Here is a 13,496-nt window from a genome sequence, read left to right as displayed (position 1 = left end):
TAGTAGGGGACAAGGACAGGGTTGGAGGTTTGTGGCTGTCTCTTGGACTCAGGATGAGGAGAGGACATGGTTAGGCTGATGCTGTCTTCTGGATTTTGGCTATAGATGGTGAGAGATGCAGAATGACTGACTGGAACACATCACCTGGTTTGTGTATGCATAGAGGGTTCTTGGCTGATGAGGGACGTGAGGGAGTCGTTTGACAGGTCTGGGTGCTTTGACCATCGCAGACAGTCTAGTGGTTCAGAACAAGTAGGGAAGGGAAGGTTCTGTGACTGTAAATTGCCATCATTAATCAGTATGGCTGTCACCCAGCCTGGCTGTTTGGTGCCATGGGAAGCTGTCTACTGAACTTGGACGGTATGCCACTCATTAGTGAGTTGGCGGCTGGGCCGATGCCCAAAAGGCATCTTCCTTATTGAGGACCATCATCAGGACAGTGACAACCTGGCCCATACCCAGGCAGTGGTCCCTGCTTTCAGGAGTCAAAAGTCATTGTAGGAGATCACCCAAGAGGGTTGTGATCCCTGGGAGGCTGCCAGAGGTCCCACGGAAGTTGAATGTGCAGCCTCTGCATTTTCCCCCTGACACCAGGGTTCTGGCCAGAGGACAGGGAGCCCTGCCTGGGACAGAGGCTGGAAGGAGGTCTAGAAAGTGGGTTGGGGAAGGGAGCAGCCATCTTGGGGACTGCCTGCTGGTCTTGTTCTCTTTGTTTTTTTCAAGACAGGGTTTCTCTGTGAAACAGTCCTGGCTACTCTAGAACTCACTCTGTAGACCATGCTGGCCTCGAAATCACAGAGATCCACCAGCCTCATCCTCCCAAGTGCTGGGATTAAAGGTGTGCACCACCACCACCCAGCCTGGTCTTATTCTCTTACAGGGTTCAGGAACATAGAAACCTCTGACTCTCCTGGGCTGGAATAGTAACATGGCATTTTCAGGATCCAGGCTTGAGGACCAGTAGTGTCCACTGGGTATTTCAGTAGCCTGTCACGTGCTGCTTCTGGGATAGCATGTTGCAGCACTGCCATACTTGTGGGGTTCTGGGGTACACTCAGGAAGGAGTCAGGTCCAGAGGTAACCAGGAGCTAGAACCCCCCACACCCTTTCAATCCCTGTCCTAGACCAGGAAGCCCTAGCTCCTTGCTACACCACAGTGATCAGTTAATCCTCACTGCTGTGTCCTGCCTACTTAGTGATAGAGCTGGCCTGGAGGTGACGTTGCAGGACCGAGGGAGGAAATGAACCACTTCCTGTAAGAGGAAGAGAAGTACTGCTCAAGGGAGACAGGGAAACAAACCGTCGAAGCAGCAGTGGTGATGGGACACCTACCCGTGGTTACACAGTGTGACCCACGTCACAGGGCCCTATATTGCCCATAGGAGACGTCACAGTGGCAAGGCTGCTGCCTGAAAGTGTCCATGCCCACTGGTACTATGTCAGTCCCTGGCAAGGAAACCCAAACTGAGTTGGGACCATGCACCAAGCATGCAGCAAGCTTCTCTGGGCACAGCTCTTTCTATTTTTGAGGGTAAACTATGTCAGGGACCCAGTGGATGAAGTTCAAGTTTCGTTCTGGTTGATTTATTTTGTTGTTGGTGCACATAGTTCCAGTCTTTGGAATATATAGTCCCACGGGTTTGAACCAGAGTGCAGAGCCTTCGTGTGGTAGTCATCAGTTTGGCTCTGTAAGAAACCAGTGTCTTCCAAGGAGTAGGCCTAGTAGGTGTTTGATGGGGAAGCTCCACACCTGACCTCCACACTGCTGGAGTCCCTGCTCAACCTCCAGTCTGTTCCTAGTCTCCCCTCAGGAGTACTTTCTTCTTACAGCAGGCAGTGCATGCCCTTTAGCCTTGCACCTCCACTGGCTGGCCAGCTCTGTGTCACTTTATAGGTCTTTACTTGCACGTGGAGGCCCAGGAGTCCCTTGTCCTGGTGCCCTCTCTGTAGGGCACCGTGGAGAGTGCTTTTCACCGTGCACCATTATTTGTTCCCATTATCATTCATTCTCCTTGGGTGCCACCTAGGTCCCAGCCTCTCCTGTTTAGGGTTTGATGCCTATGGTACCCAGCAGACAGATGTGGCTGCTCTCTATAAAAAAAGGTCCCTTGGTAGTATCACCCCTCCTTCTGGACTCCTAAATCTTGCTTCAGACTCCTGCCTGTCCTCCTGGGACCCATGCCCCTGTCCTCTCCCTACAGGCCTTCTGGCACAGGCTGTGGCTCTGGGTCCCCATACTGTTTGTCCTAAGAATGTTTGGCCTGTTGCTTACCCCCACCCCAAATCTGCATCATACCTTCTTTTCCGTTCATCAGTCTGGAAGAAGTCCTGTCGATTTATTTGTTTGTTTAGGCCGAATCTCACTACATGGTTCTGGCTAGCCTAGGACTCTCCATGTAGATCAGGCTGGTCTTAAACTCACAGAGATCTATCTGCCTCTGTCTCCTGAGTGCTGGAATTAAAGGCATGTGCTACCATGGCTAGCTGAAGCTCAGTTTTAATGTTGACCTTCCAGAGACTCTTTTTGTTTCTCTCCTTTCTGTTTTGTTTGTTTGTTTTGGGTGTGTGTGTTGGTTTTGTTGTTTTATTTTCCATTTGTAAACCTCTTCCTAAAATTCAGATACCCAGGTAGTCGCCAGGGTTGGGCTACCTTGAACTATCCCTGTTTAGCGGGAGGGCTGTACACATGCCATTAAAGCCAGGCTAACCCAGGCTAACGCGGTTTGTTCATGGCACCTCCTGGGATTCTGCTGTCCCTGCTCCTGCTCTTCCCCAACACTGACACTTAATGTTCTTCCTTGGAAAGTTGGGGCTCAGTTCCTTATCCTAAGGGTGGGATGGGCTTGGGGACAGGCTTCTCACAAAATGAGAAACGTGGGCCTGGGAGAGATATCAGGTGGAGACATAGCAGGTATTGCTGCCACTAGGGCAGGACTAGTGTCCAGGGCATGAAATTGGCCATATCCTTGTCTGCTTCCCCAGTTAGTGGGAGACCTAGGCTCCTGACTGAATCTGAGTAGGATACAAACATAGTGTCTGGTATTTCCCTTGGTTCTTGGCTTTCTGGATCCTAGCAGTGGAGATCATCTTTGTCCCAGGACCCTCAGTGGGTCTTCAGTAAACCCGTGGAGAAGTATGTAGGGAGACTAATAATCCTGAGTGGCAGGCATAGGCTGAGCATGGGAGGACCAGGGTATGGGGATATTGACTCATAGCTCTCAGGAGAGGTCAGACCTCCTGAAAGTGGACTTTGCCTTTCATGGTTAAAGAGTGAACAAGGGCTCAAATTGCAAACTTTGATTCCTCCTTTCCACCAGGTGGCACTGCTACCCTTGAACTGGGGTGGCCCAAGCTTTGACATCAAGTTCTTCCTCATCAAGGTAACATTGGAGGAATGGTAGTAACCTGGAAACCAAGCCCTGTGTCCTCAGGGTCAAAACAGTGTGCTTCCCTTTCTGAGGAGCCTAGAAGTAGTATGCACCTGAGAGCAGCAGGGGGTCTCAGGGCCTCTCGGCTCAGCACAGGCTCAGCACATCACCCTGTGCTTGTCCTGTACTAACTCCAGCTCTTAGCTATCTGCTTGTGTCAGCTCTGTCAGTTTTGCTAGAACGTGAGAAATGACCACATTAGCTGAGTTGTTCCTTCTTGGGGTGGCCCTAGGACGCGGCTTTGCCCTTTTACTTAAAACACTGAGGCTGGGCAGTGGTGGCGCACGCCTTTAATCCCAGCACTCGGGAGGCAGAGGCAGGCGGATCTCTGTGAGTTCGAGACCAGCCTGGTCTACAAGAGCTAGCTCCAGGACAGGCTCTAAAGCTGCAGAGAAACCCTGTCTCGAAAAACAAAAAAACAAACAAACAAACAAAAAAAAAACAAAAAAAAAAAACCACTGAGGCAGCCAAGCTGGAAAAAAGCAGGAAAGGTGCAGACCCTGGCCAGGTCATGCTGGTGAATTAATTTCATGGCACGGGAACACACCTTTCTCAGGTCATGGAATCTTGAGATCCAACTGGATCTTGTCACAAGTAACGTGGTGTGGGTGTGTGTGATTCATGAGGTACCATGGTTTTCCGGGGTTTCCCCAACCAAGTTTTGCATAGGCTTTGTATCCATGGGAAACTCTCGGACAAGATTAGGGACTACAGAAGGCAACAAAAGGTACTAACTACAGAGCTAGGCCAGGTATGACCCAGGGGAGTTGCTTGCTATCTCTCTAGAGCTGGCAGGACATTCTGCCATAGGATCTTAGAGGCAGCTGGCAGCAACTCCTGAGCTGCAAAAATGGTCTTTAGGGATAGAGTCCTGCTTAGTGACCCTCCCACCAATAACTACCCATGCCCAGAACTTGCAATCACCCTGCCTCAGTGTCCTGAGTGCTAGGATTGCAGGTGCCTGCCATCATGCTCAGGTAATATACAGTTTTGGAGACGTCTTGCCCATCATCTTTCCTTTGATTAATTGCCGCACTAGTGCAGCCTGGATGCCGAGTCCAAGGGAAGGATGTAAGGATTAATGAAACACACACTCTGGATGTTGCAGAATCAGAAGCCTTTATTGTACATCACTGTAACATGAGGGCCAGGCTGCTTGTTGGGGTTTCTGTCTTGCCCGGTCCCCCAGCCGTTTAGTCCCAGAGAAAATCACACAGAGATCTCTATAAGTTATAAAACTGGTCCATTAGCTCAGGCTTTTTATTAGCTCTTATAGCTTATATTAACCCATTGTTCTTATCTATGTTAGCCACATGGTACCTTTCTCAGCCGGGGAGATTACATCTTGCTTCTTGCGTCTGGGCAAGACTGGGAGGAATGGGCTTCCTCCTTCCTAGCATTCTCCTGTTCTTATTGCCCCGCCTCTACTTCCTGTCTGGTTGACCCACCTATACTTCCTGCCTGGCCAATCAGCAATTATTTAAAACATGATTGACAGAATACAGACAATTCTCCCGCACCACATCACCAAGGTGGTTTTATACCTAACCCAGACAGGTGGGCCAACAGGATGGAGACCTCATTTCTGGATCCTTGGGTTAGGGCCAAGGCAATGAGTACTCAGGAAGCAGGGTCGCTAAACAACTCTGAGAGCAGGAATCTTGCAAGTTTCTCAGAAACCCAGAACAACAAGGGCAAGAAAGGTCACCAACAGGGGAGATGAGTAGGAAGGCCAGGACTCCATTAGGTCCCAACAATTAATGTGTTTGTTTTCATTTAATGTAACTATTGAGATGTCAACCTTTAGTTACATTCTTACTGCTTTCTGTTCCTGCTGTCTGTTTCTAATTTCTCTGTTTCCCCTTTGTTGCAAAGCAGCACTGATAGAAGGGTGGCTGGGCAGCAGCCAGACCCTTGGCTTCTTGTACTCAGGGTCAAAGCCAAGCGTGCATATTGGTTAGAAAGAGATGACTTCATTTTGCTAGAATATGTCTGGTTTATATGAAGGTGATAGCAAAGTCAGATGTATCATGGGAGCAGGGCCCAGGATGAAAGCAGTGTACACCACTTTAGTGCGTACATGTTTTGTTTGTTTTTTGAGACAGTTTCACTGTTGCTTTGGAGCCTATTCTAGAACTCACTTTGTAGACCAGACTGGCCTCAAACTCACAAAGATCTGCCTGTCTCTGCCTTCTGAGTGCTGGGATTTATTTTTATTTTTTGAGTTTATAGTTTGCTAGGAAACTGTGGGAAAGTGGACCAGGGTTACCCAGAGCATGATGGTGGTTACAACAGAAGATGCCTGTGCTCAAAATAAGCTGGATTCACTTACCCTCTCCTGCCTTCATTTGGGTTATGTAAAATATTTTGGATGTTCTGTTTAATTTTTAATGCTTTTAATTTTATTATTTGTTTGTTTGTTTATTGGGGCTGTGTGTATGTGATATGGTAGTATATGTATAAAGGTCAAAGAACAACTTGTGGGAATTGGTTTTCTCTTTCTACTGGGTTCCAGGGATTGAACTCAGGTTGTCAGACTTGGCATCAAATACTTTTGCTCACTGAGTCATCCTGCCACTTCCAAGTTGTATTAAAATTATTTTTTTTACATTTACTTATTTCGTGTGGGGGTGTTGGGAGTCAGTTGTCAGTTCTCCCCTTCTACCGTGTGGAACCCAAGTATTAAGGGCAGGTCATCAGGCTTCATGGCATGTACTCTTTTACTGGTTGAGTCACCTTGCCAGCCCCCTAACTTGTATCTTCAAAAAGGATTTCTCTTTATTTTATGTGTATAGATGTTTAGCTTGCATGTAAGAATGTGTACTGTATGTGTTCATGGTGCCTGAGGAGGTCAGAAGAGGGCATCGGATCCCCTAGGACTGGAGTTACGGACAGTTGTGAGAGCTGGGCTGTGGTGGTGCACACCTTTAATCCCAGTGCTCGGGAGGTAGAGGCAGGCGGATCTCTGTGAGTTCGAGGCCAGCCTTGTCTATAAGAGCTAGCTCCAGGACAGACTCTAAAACTACAGCAAAATCCTGTCTCACAAAACAAACAAACAAACCAGATAGTTGTGAGCTGCCATATTTTGGTGCTGGGAATTGAATCCAGGTCCTCTGGAAGAACAGTCAGTGCTCTTAAACACCAAGCCATCTCTCCAGTCCAGCAAAGCTGTATATTTTTGATACTTCATAAAAAGAGCAGTTACCCTAGGAATTGTATTTTTGCATCTCTACTTGCCGTCATTACTTCCAAACTCAAGTCTGTGTGGCCGGACAGGGTTTCTCCTGGAACTTGTTCTGTAGTCCAGGCTGGCCTCGAACTCACAGAGATCCGCCTGCCTCTGGCTCCTGAGTATTGGGATTAAAGGTGTGTGCCACCATTGCCCAGCCTGGAATGAAAGTATCTTTTTGGGCCTAGAGAGATGGCTCATCAGTTAAAGCCTTTGCTGCTCAAGTGTGAAGACTGGCGTTTAAATCCCCAGATCCTCGCCTAAGTTCTAGGTGGCTGTGGCATCTTTCCTCTAATTCCAGCCTCAGAAGCCAGAGTTGGATTCCCCAGAGCAAGATGGCTAGTGATACTAGCTATAGCCAAGATCTCTCTGGGTTTGCTGAGAGATCCTGCCTCCAAGGAATAAGGTGGAAGAGCAATGGAGGATGATTCCTGACAGCAACCTCAGGCTTCCACATGCACATACACACATGTGGGCTCTCACACATGCAAGAACATGCATACCTATGAATATTTCACTCATACATACATACATGAAAATTGGGGGAAATCCCTTAGTAGGGATTTTCTAAACAAGACAATAAAAATTGCCGGGCGGGGGACTGGAGAGATGGCTCAGAGGTTAAGAGCATTGCCTGCTCTTCCAGAGGTCCTGGGTTCAATTCCCAGCAACCACATGGTGGCTCACAACCATCTGTAATGGGGTCTGGTGCCTTCTTCTGGCCTGAAGGCATACACACAGACAGAATATTGTATACATAATAAATAAATATTAAAAAATGTTTAAAAAAAAATTGCCGGGCGGTGGTGGCGCACGCCTTTAATCCCAGCACTCAGGAGGCAGAGGCAGGCGGATCTCTGTGAGTTCGAGGCCAGCCTGGTCTACAAGAGCTAGTTCCAGGACAGGCTCTAAAAAAGCTGCAGAGAAACCCTGTCTCAAAAAACCAAAAAAATAAAAAATAAAAAAAAGACAATAAAAATTGGCAAAAATGGCTGAGGATACTGTTAAGTGGGTAGAGCGCTTGCCTAGCATGGTTGAAGCCCTCGGTTCAGTCCCTGTCATCACAAAAAGTGAGCATGGTGACACGCACTTTAGCTTTTTTTTTTTTTTTTTTTTTTAGTTTTTCAAGACAGGGTTTCTCTGGGTATCCTCAGTTGCCTTAGAACTGACTTTGTAGACCAAAACGGCCTCTAATTCACAGAGATCCACCCGCCTCTGCATCCCGAGTGCTGGGATTAAAGACACGCACCACACTGTTGGCTGGTGTAACACACTTTTTATTCCAGTATTTGGGAGGGTTAGGCAGAAGGATCAATAGTTAAAGGCCTTGCTCACTTTGGCAGCATATATATTAAAACTGGAAGGGTACAGAGAAGATTAGCATGGCTCTACACAAGGATGAAACACAAACTTGTGAAGCATCCATAAAAATAAAAAAAATTAAAAAAAAGCCGGGAGGTGGTGGCGCACGCCTTTAATCCCAGCACTCGGGAGGCAGAGGCAGGCGGATCTCTGTGAGTTCGAGACCAGCCTGGTCTACAAGAGCTAGTTCCAGGACAGGCTCCAAAGCCACAGAGAAACCCTGTCTCGAAAAACCAAATAAATAAATAAATAAATAAATAAATAAATAAATAAATAAATAAATAAAAAGAGCCATGCGGTTGGTGGTGGTGCACGCCTTTAATCCCAGCACTTGAGAGGCAGAGGCAGGCTGATCTTAGTGAGTTCGAGGCCAGACTGGTTTAAAAAGGGAGCTCCAGGACAGCCAGGACACAGAGAAACCCTGTCTTGAAAAACCAAAATAGTAGTAGTAGTAATAATAATAATAATAATATAAAATAAAAAAGAATTCAAGGTCATCCTTGGCTTTAGGTGCACCTAGGCCACATGAGACTCTATGTAAGAAAGAACATGAACAGGTGCCTAAAGAAAATAGGGATGGCCAATACATGTATGAAAGCAGACGAACCTAGCCTCTACCTCTCTCACTGGTACTTGCTGAAAAGCCAGCTAGAGCCACAGTAAGAGATGGCTTTCTATGCTTTTATTATGTGTGTGGGTGGTGGTGGCATGTGGAGCGTAGAGGACGACTTAGGGCTGTTTCTTCCTTCACCATGTGGGTTCAGGGTACCAAATTCAGATCATCTGATTTGACTACAAGAGCCTTTACCCACCGAGATAGCTTACCATTCCCTTGATTCTTATCTCAGACTAGCCTGGGACTCACTGTATAGCCCAGGCTGTCTCCTACTCCCAAATGCTGGAGACTGCAGGTGTGTGCTACCGTGCTCAGCTGTTTGAAGACTGAGACTGGCAGCCAGTTACTGGTGAAGGTCTACCTGAATGGAGGATCTTTGGATGTTCTTAGGAAGGTGGATTATAAAAGATTTTATTTATTTATTTAATGTGTGGGACTGTTTGCCTGCATGTATGTATTTGTGCCAAAGCATGCCTGGTTCCCACAGAGCCCAGATAAGGGTATAAGGTCTCCTGGAACTTAGTTACCGGCAGTCGTGAACCACCGCGTGGGTGCTAGGAAGTGAACGCAGGTCCAGAAGAAGAACAGCAAGTGCTCTTAACCCCTGTACCGTCACTTCAGTTCTGCAAAGGTGGATTCTTATGCCATTTTTGGGTGACAGGGATGAGACTGATCATGCCATGCCTGACCCAACAAGGATACGAAGAAATGTAAAGTGTATTTGCTGTAGCAGAAAAAAAAATCAGATAAGCCTGGAGTAGAAATGACTAAATGTTGGCATATTTATGCAGCAGAATACCTCACAGCTGTTAAAATGAATAAACTTCTATTAACATGGTCAGATCTCATCCCAAATTTTATTGTTCAGAATAAGTAGCCTGCAGGAGGATGCACAATATACATTAAAACATATTAGAGCCAAGTGTGGTGGCAGGCGGATCTCTGTAGGTCTGAGGCCAACCTGATCCAATATCAAGTTCCATGACAGGGCTACATAGAGAGACCCTGACCCCACTCCCAGGCAAATACAACAACAAACGAAAAACCCAAAGTAAATCAATAAATAACACACACACACAGTTCGCTGGGCTTGTAGGGTGGCTTGACTTTATTAATGCAAAGACCCAGGATTGGTGGTGTTCCTGAGGATGACACCAAGGCTGACCCCCAGTTTCACATGTACAGAAACATACATGTTCACATAAACACATAAACATTTTTAGGTCTTACATGTTTGAAATATGCAACAAAGCTCATGCGTGTGCCTGCCCACACATCATTTTTTTTCCTAAAAAAAAAATCTTCGAGTCAGTATCTCCCTACATAGCTTCGGCTTGTCTTGAACTCACAGAAATTTGCCTGTCTCTTGCCTCCCAATGGTGATAGTCAAGGCCTGCATCACCATGTTTGGCCTTAATACTCCAAACCTATGGAGCTATGCATGGTGGTGGGATGTCTTATGCCTTTAATCCCAGCACTTGGGAGACAGAGGCAGGCGGATCTCTAAGAGTTGGAGGCCAGCCTGGTCTACATAGTGAGTTCCAGGACAGTCGGAGTGTGAGAAGAAGAAAGAAGAGGAGAAGGAGGTATCCCTTGGAATAATGAGACTAGGGTTGACTTTTTTAATTATTCATTTAAAAAATTTATTCATTTTTTAAAAAACATTTTTAGATTTGTTTTATGTTTCTGGTTGTTTTTCGTGCTATATATACATACATACATATATATATATATATACATATATATATACATACATATATATATATATATATATTTCACATGCATGCTTGGTGCCTGAGGTCAGAAGAGGGCATAGGATCCCCTGGGACTGGAGTTACAAATGGTTGTGACCGTGACTCACCATCAAACCCTCAACCTCTGGAAGAGCAAACAGTACTCCTAACCCCTGAGCCACCTCTCCAGCCCTTTAACTTTTTTTTTTTTTTTTTTTGGTTTTTCGAGACAGGGTTTCCCTGTAGTTTCTAGAGCCTGTCCTGGAACTAGCTCTTGTAGACTAGGCTGGCCTCAAACTCAGACATCCGCCTGCCTCTGCCTCCCGAGTGCTGGGATTGAAGGCGTGCACCACCACCGCCTGGCCTAACTTTAATTTTTAAAGATTTATTTCTAGCTGCACAGTGGTGGCACACACCTGTAATCCCAGCATTTAGGAAGCAGAGGCAGGTGGATTTCTGTGAGACCAGCGTGGTCTACAAAGCAAGTTCCAGGACAGCCAGAACTATTACACAGAGAAACCCTGTCTCAGGAAAAATAAGATTTATTTCTATTATTTGTAAATATGTGTACACATGTGGGTTTGTGCACATGGGTGTGGGTGTCTGAAGAAGCCCACCAGTGTCAGGTTCCCTGGAGCTGTGAGCGGTCTGACATGGATGCCGGGAACCAACTTGAGTCCTCTGGAAAAGCAGTAACACTTTGAGCCACTGAGTCATCTCTCTAACCCCTTATTTTTATTTCTATTTGTGTATGTGTTTGTGCCTGTGTGAATGTATGCCACACGTGTGCTTGAGAATCAGAAGACGGTATGGGGCAGCTGAGCTGGAGGTACAGATGACTGTGAGCTGCCCTCAGTGGGTGCTGGGAACTGAAGCTGGGCCTCTGCAGGAGAAGGAATCGCTCTTAACAGCCGAGCAATCCTATTTTTATTCTCCAGACCCTATTTTTATTATTTGTACTTGTATGCTCTAAGATTTATTCCAGCACGTGTGTCATTCCTACCTAAGGAAAAAAAATTATAAAATTGGTTTTAAAGAAGCCAGGCGATGGTGGCGCACGCCTTTAATCCCAGCACTCGGGAGGCAGAGGCAGGCGGATCTCTGTGAGTTCAAGACCAGCCTGGTCTACAGAGCTAGTTCCAGGACAGGGTCCAAAGCCACAGAGAAACCCTGTCTCGAAAAACCAAAAAAAAAAAAAAAAATGGTTTTAAAGGAGCTGGACATTGGTGGCACACACCTTTAATCCCAGCAGCAGCAGGCACATACCTGAGTTCGAGCCCAGCCTGGTCTACAGACTGAATTCCAGAACAGTCATGGCTATACAAAGAAACATTGTCTCAACAAAACAAAACACAAAACTGTTTTTAAGAAAGTCATTTTAAGGTCACAGGCCTTTAATCCCAGCACTTGGGAGGCAGAGGCAGGCAGGCCTCTGTGAGTTCAAGGCCACACTGGTCTACAGAGCTAGTTCCAGGACAGTTAGGGCTGTTATACAGAGAAACCCTGTCTCGAAAAACCAAAAAAAAAAAAAAAAAAAAAAAAAGTTTAAAGTTGTTCAGGGGATAGGTAATAGCCCCACAGTGCTGAGGGCAGGTATGTTTTGGTTTCCTGAAGGAAATCTTTTCTCATTCCCATAATTCCACACTCCCTCTATAGCAAACATCACTCAGGCCCAGCCATCTGTGGAGCAGCTGGTGCGTGCTACCTGGGCCTCTGTGCACCACTCATGTGTCAGGCTGTGGATCCTCTGTGGCTTTGATGAATCAGTGGAGGTACCTTCATCAATTCTTCCTAGCAGTCCCAGCTCCCTGGGATTCGAGGTGGGATTTTGGAGATGTGCCCCAACCTGTTCTCATACTCTGCTGCTCCAGGATAGGAACTAGGAGCCTCAAATTCAGGACCCATCTTCCTTAAACGTTGCCAGATTGTGTCCACTAGAGGGAGCAAGAACCCTGCACACTGGCCCTGCCATGCCATGGTTTCACTAATCCCAGAGCAGTGATTAAGGGAGGAGCAGCCTGTTTTAGTTCTTTTCTTTTCTTTTTTTGGTTTTTAGAAACAGGGTTTCTCTGTAGCTTTAGAGCCTGTCTTGTAACTAGCTCCCGTAGACCAGGCTACCCTCGAACTCACAGAGATCCGCCTGCCTCTGCCTCCTGAGTGCTGGGATTAAAAGCATGCGCCACTACCACCCGGCAGCCTGTTCAATCTCTGCATTCTACCTGTTATAACAGCCCACACACATCTTCTTCCTCAAATGATGAGAATGTAACAGATGATATAAATTTTGAAAATAAGCGTTTTCTGTGTGAGATGAATACACACACACACACACCAAGAAAAAAGTTGGCCATGTACTAGTGGCATAGGCCTTTAATTCCAGCACTCAGGAGGCAGAGGCAGACAGATCTGAGTTGAGGCCAGCCTGGTCTATAGAGTGAGTTCAGGACAGCCAGGGATAGAAACCCTGTCTAGAAGGACCGGGGGGTTGGGGGAGGAACAGAAAGAAAGAAAAAAGTTCTGAGACTTTGAGCACCGGAAATAGGGCTCACCTGAACTGAGATGTCCATGGACAAAATCACCATAGGGCCTCAAGTACTGAGCGTTAAAGAATGTGAACAAGCATATTCAATTTAATTTATAAAATACTGATTACCGAGGGGAGTTGGTTTCTTCCCTCCATCATGTGGGTTCCCAGAATAGAACTAAGGTATCAGAGTTGAGAATAAGTGGCTTCACCAATTGAGCCATCTTTTCTCATAAAATCTTCCTGCTGTTAGGTCCTGTTCCATCACATCCGTGGGCACAATGCATTTCTTTAGAACATCTTGGTCTACAACAAATCCTGGAACTGCAGTCAAAATGCCAATGTTTTCATCTAGATCACAGGAATGATACTATTTTGCTTATGTGGTTTTGTCTATAATAATTTCTTGTAAGATAAAGAAAGTCAATTTCCGGCTCTTATACATTGGGTAGGATTTTTCTAGTATTGTATCTGAAAGCCTTAGTTTGGGTGCGTAGGGGATGAACTTACGGATTTGCCGAGGCTCACTCAGCACCTCTGCACTTGGAACGCTATAGGGGTGAGGAGCAGAGACAGGCAGATTGTTGGGTCTCTCTCTCTCTCT

General features: G+C 46.4%; 1 non-coding gene across 1 annotated transcript; it reads left to right on the top strand.

Moving 5' to 3' along the window:
* Window positions 1-7,984: 7,984 nt before the first annotated feature.
* On the top strand, window positions 7,985-8,090 carry LOC119806030. Its single transcript, XR_005284083.1, has one exon. It is a non-coding gene; the product is annotated as a U6 spliceosomal RNA (small nuclear RNA).
* Window positions 8,091-13,496: the final 5,406 nt, after the last annotated feature.

Source organism: Arvicola amphibius, chromosome 1, assembly GCF_903992535.2.
Source record: "Arvicola amphibius chromosome 1, mArvAmp1.2, whole genome shotgun sequence".
NCBI lineage: Eukaryota > Metazoa > Chordata > Mammalia > Rodentia > Cricetidae > Arvicola > Arvicola amphibius.
Note: the sequence above shows the minus strand (reverse complement) of the source record. Positions and strands in the feature narration are given on the sequence as shown.